Raw genomic sequence first — 5,861 nt, 5'->3', positions numbered from 1 at the left:
GCATATAACTCACTTGCATCTTTAAGGAATAAAGACAAAACCTTGCAGGGATTTACTACTGGTGGTTATTTTGGCAACAGCTGATGAACGCATATTTGAAGTTTCATTTCTCAAAAGTCCTGTGTCTTATGATTTGGCCCCATCTAGTTACAACTGTGAAAGCTGGCTGAGAGAAGATCGCGGTCGCACTGAGTTAAGAGTTTTTTGAGATGCGATGGAATGAGCGTTGGAAACAAGCGTGTGTGGGTGTTGAGCAGCTGGGAGTACGTGGAATGCTATTTAGACAGGTCCAGGATGCTAGAGTATTTTCCTCATGTAAAGTGGCTCATTATCTGGAAAAAACATTATTTTCCTGGCTGGAAGTCAAAGAAGGGGCCTCTTCATATGCAGAGGAAACAACAAGCATGCCTGGAAAAGACTGCAGGCTTATTTATGCTACCTGCAAACATCAGCCAGTCTTTCAGGGGGATTAATAATGTGGTATCTGAGTGGATTAGTTCCAGCCTTCACAATGGCCTTCAGATGCTATTCTCCTCCTGCATGTGAGCATTCAGATAACAATTCCTGTTTGTATTTTTCTCTTGACTGTAGAAATGACTTTCAAAGTTCCTAAAATCAACTGGAATGGTCAGTAGACAGCTGTATTTTTTTTTTTTTTTTTTTTTTTTTTTTTTCATGTGGCCACTTCCCAGGCAAATTCTTTGTTGAGCATTAAAGTTGTCTTGAATTGATTAAGATTGTCGTCCCAGCTGGATCAAAGGGGATCGGAGAGGGATGTGAGTCTTCTCCTCTTCTGCCGCCTTGTCTCAGCATCTCTGTCCTTTAACAGGTGTCCAAAAGCACTGAAACCTCCCACCCCAAAGGTTCAGCTGTTTGTTGCCTGGCATGCTGCCTTTTGTAAAGCAGTGATAAAGTGACTATGTAAGGTCAGGAGCTCTTTATTCAAAGCAGTTCTGTTGCCCCACAAAAAAAAGCTAAAGAATTATTAGAAAGGAGATCTAAACTGCGATGAAAAGTCTGCCTTTCTCGACACTATTAAATATTCTCCTTCGTTGCACCTGAAGGCTACAGCTTAGCATCTCTAACTACAAATACTAGTCTGCATTGAAGTGAAGCAGCTGAATAACTTCACTATAGGTTTAAAGAAACTTATAAAAACCTAACAAAAACCAGCAGCCCTGGAGGGTTCTAAGTATCAGAGGTATCAAATGGTTTCTCCCTTTTCTTTGTACTTTGTCCACATCCTTGTAACAAACTCATATGATACCTGAATGCATGTTGTCAGAGATGTGGGCCTGATTTGACAGAACCTCACAGATGCATACTGTGTTGCCTAGACTTACTCAAAGAAGCTTCAAAATTTATCTCTGCAAGGAATTTCCACAGTGGAGGAACTACAGGACACTTACAGAGCATCCACCCTAACCCTGTTTGGCAACACTTTATACTGCTGAGTCTGAAACAGGAGTTGTGAGGCAGCAGAGAGGTTGGACTTCATCTTGGTTCCCTGCACTGAGGCAAATGATTTTGCTTGGCACGGTGTTAAGCAACTTGCTGAGTTCAACAGCAAATTGTTAAAGCCCTTACACATAGCTCCTAAGCGAGTGTCACTCATGTCTCTGGAGCAGAACACTTCTCAAAATGCTGGTCAAAGGAGAAGTTGCCAGCTGCATTGTGTTCCAGTGCTTCCTGTAGGGATGTGTTTGTACCCACGTCGATGTCTGTGGGTCTGCCTGTCTGCAAACGCTTTTAAATTCTTCTTACTAAGTAGATGGGATCACCCCACTCAACGTTTGGTCAAAAAAGTAGAAAGTACCCATTCTCTGAGCTTCTATTTCAGGAAATGGAGGGTGTCAGTATTAAAATAACCCCTTTAAGTTCCAAGAAGTAATTAAGCGGTGGCATACGTGCCTGCATTCTTACCTCAGATTTTATTTAATTAATGGTTTTGTTATAGTACAGCAAGTTAGATGAAACCTCACTGAAACCTCTGAGTTTGAACAGCCACTTTTCAGTAAATTAAAGCAGTAGATAAAGATAAGCTTTTCATCAAATTAGGAAGTAAAAGTAGTAGGATCTGCTTCAAAACACAGAAAAAATGCAAGAAGAAATGTAAGATCATCAAAAAGAAATAGAACAAAACCAAAACCAGGCATCAAAACACAGCTGGAAAACTTGTAAAAGGAATAAAGGAAGCCTTTCACTGCAAACCTGTACACTGAGAAATGATTTACAGAATGAGATCACCTTTTTACTGGAGTAGCACCACAAATCTAAAGAAGAGCAAAGACCAGAAAATCGGAATAAACAAGAAATATTTGGCCAGTTTGGAAACTGTCACCGGCAGCAAGAGACAGGTTAAGTAAAAGCATCAAAAAACAAGTGGAAACAGACATTTGGATTTGAAATCCTATTCTCCTGGACAAGGGGGTAGGACCAAACATTGACAATGTTTTTAGCTTCCTGCCTAAAGAAAGAAGGGCTCCATGATCATGCTGTCCATCCGTCAGTCTGTCAGCCTCCCTTCATAATTTGAACCTGCTGGCCAACTTCAAGGAGATCTGACAGAAGGGTCAAGTCAAAATATGTGTAGCTCAGTCAGCCACATGTTGTGCTGCCTCTTTCTTAGCTGACAGACAGGAGAGGCGGACAAAGAAAGGGAAAAATGGGGGGCGAGTGGGCAGAAGATGCATAGGACCTTACACAGGGCATAGTGACAAACACACAAGGTCAAACTGAAGCTACTGTGGTAGTGGACAACATTGTGTGTCAAAGGAAGGCTGTAGTCAGGAGGCACGTGTGTTGTGACTCTTCCACACAACACTCTGGCTTTCCCCAAAAATCAGATTGTCCTAGCTCAAATGTAACTAATGCCATCTGAGAAGCAAGAAAAGTACTTTGTGAAGTCTCCTTGGTTCACTTCAGCATCACTATCAAGAATAAGGACTTTCTTAAATAAAGAAAAAAAAAATTGGCAACAGAGCAACCCACAACCAGGATTTGGACCTCACATTAAAATCTGTGAAAGGACACCAAAGATTTTCTAAAGGTTTGTGGACTTGACACTATTTCCTTGTAGTATTATCCAACAGAAGAGGAAGCACCTGGTAATGTGGAAGACAAAAGCCAATCTCCATAAGCCACATAGTTTGTGTGCCAAAAACATATGTTGAAAAAGGAGACTTGCATTTGTTCTTGATATTTTTTGCATCGTTAAAAAAATTTAAGGCTGGTCTTTGAAGAAAAAAAAAAAAAGTCAATAATATAAAACTTAACGGAAGCACATTGTTATTTATTGGGGAAAAAAAACCCCAAAACATAAAAGGGGCTTCTGTGATTATAAGGCAGACCAGAAAGGAGCCTCTTGAATGCCTGGGGAAGATCCTATGCAGGAAGATTAGGACACAGTGAAGACGGAATAAAGACTGGGGGTAAAAAGGTTAGTTTCCAGATTTTTTTTGTTTGGTTCTTGACAGTTCAGTGCTGAAGTTTTTATTAATGTTTAATATACAATGTATCTTGTGTACAACATGGTGGCCACAGGCTAAAATATATTGACTACAAATATGAGTGAGACCAAATTGTTTGTCTTACATGGTAATGATGGTAAGAAGTGTAAGTAATCTATTACTAGTTATTATTTACTTTGAAATGTGTTTTGGCTAGTGAATGAAACTGGTGTCAGAAGTACTGTAAAACTTGATTTGTAAGAATTCCCTTTAAAGATGTCATTTGGCCGAAGCAGGTAATTTCCTGACAGCTGTTTTGCAGAGAATGAATGATACAGTCCACTGTGGCAGGAGCTACTGCTATAGCTACGGGGAGGAGCTGAAATATGTTTCATCGAGAGGGCTCAGGAGAATCTTTTATATAAAATATATCCTGTCACTTCTCACATTGGAGCTTGAGCAAGAGATCAGGGACCCTCTTCAGTGAGCTCTGCAAAAAGAACAACTGTGTCTTGATCTGGTAAAAATTTTGGTTTGAACTTGAAAAAGCTCACTTTTGTAAATGAAAATTTGAGGTGTTGCCTAAGATAAATGTACTCTACTATAAAAGTAAGTCCATAAGGGCACCTGGTGTTGTTTCAGAATCTACAAAGAAGAGATGATGCTGTAAGAGTGAAGGCTCTTCAGGAATCCTGGATAACATGAACTGGGATACATGAAGCAATGGGCACATACACAGCTGGTTCCCAAAACTGACAGTAATGATTAGCTGAGAAGGTATGAAGGAAATGGGATTCGGATGTGGCTGTCCCCATTCCCAGGAAGGCAGATTTAGAGAGTGTCACCAGCAGAGTGGACATCCAGTTTCCTTTAGAACAAAAGGGGCAGAAATGAATAGGAACTGAACATTCATATGACAGGACACAAAACTCAAATGCCCCCCTGTGCTGGTTCAGCTAGGATAGGGTTAAGTTTCCCCAGCAGAGAGGGGGATGGGATCTCCAGCCGGGTTATTCATACCATGTTGATGTCAGGTCCAGCTCTGCAGGAAGTTTTTCCTTTGTGGCTTTGGTAGAGGGAAAGCAGGCGCGGGCTGGCTGTGTCCACTGCGGTATTTCTCTGTATCTCTTTTGTCTTGTTCACTGTTATTACTGTTTATTGTTGTTATCATTGCTACTGTTGTTGTTCAAACTGTTATTTATCACACTGTTGTATTAAATTTCTTCTTATTTTAACCCGGGGTTTGTGCCTCACTGCCAGCCTGATTGGCTGAGGGTGGGGGAGGGACAATGGCAATGTGGTCTCCAGTCCCGGCAGGGCTTAAACCAACAGACCCCCAGAGCCAGAGATCGACCTGGGGGTGTTGATTGACAGCTGGCTGAATATGATCCAGCAGTGTGCCCAGGTGGCCAAGAAGGCCAGTGGCATCCTGGCTTGTGTCAGAAATAGCGTGGCCAGCAGGGACAGGGAAGGGATCTTACCCCTGTACTCAGCACTGGTGAGGCTGCACCTTGATTCCTGTGTTCAGTTTTGGGCCCCTCACTACAAAAAGGCCATTGAATGACTCGAGCGTGTCCAGAGAAGGGCAACGGAGCTGGTGCAGGGTCTGGAGCACAGGTCTGATGGGGAGCGGCTGAGGGAACTGGGGGGTTTAGTCTGGAGAAGAGGAGGCTGAGGGGAGACCTCATCGCCCTCTACAGCTCCCTGAAAGGAGGGTGCAGAGAGCTGGGGGTGAGTCTCTTGAACCAAGGAACAAGTGACAGGACAAGAGGGAATGGCCTCAAGCTGCACCAGGGCAGGGTTAGACTGGCTCTTAGGAATCATTTCTTTGCAGAAGGGGTTGTTGGGCGTTGGAATGGGCTGCCCAGGGCAGGGGCAGAGTCCCCACCCCTGAAGGGGTTGAAGAGTCAGGTTGACCCATCACTGAGGGATCTGGTGGAGTTGGGAACGGTCAGTGTGAGGTTAATGGTTGGACTGGATTATCTTGAAGGGCTTTTCCAACCTCGATGATTCTGTGATTGAAGGAAGAAGATACAGAATATCCAATTGATGGGAAGATTTCCTAACAGGACTGTTCTAATAAATACTTATTTGTAGTAAGTAGTTTGTTTTCTTCAGGGCTGACGCTTAAGTCATGCAACTGCGAGGAGCAAGCTACCAAACCCTATGCAGCTCCTCAAGGCAAAACACGTCAGCCGCAGGTCTCGTTCTTCACTAGATTTTGCTCGGTGGAATCAGCCGTTCGCGAGGAAGCCACGAGCGAAAAGCGGCCGGAAGGCCCAGCGGGGGCCGGGAGGCGGGATGGGGGTGGCGGGGTGCAACTGCTCCACAGACACCGCGCCCGGCTCCCTCTCGCCCAAGCACCTCCTCGGGGAGGCTGCGGCCGCCATTTCCCCACCCCGCGGGCAAGGC

The sequence above is a fragment of the Athene cunicularia genome (genome assembly GCF_003259725.1).
Source record: "Athene cunicularia isolate RWA chromosome 3 unlocalized genomic scaffold, athCun1 chr3_part1, whole genome shotgun sequence".
Lineage (NCBI taxonomy): Eukaryota > Metazoa > Chordata > Aves > Strigiformes > Strigidae > Athene > Athene cunicularia.
Note: the sequence above shows the minus strand (reverse complement) of the source record.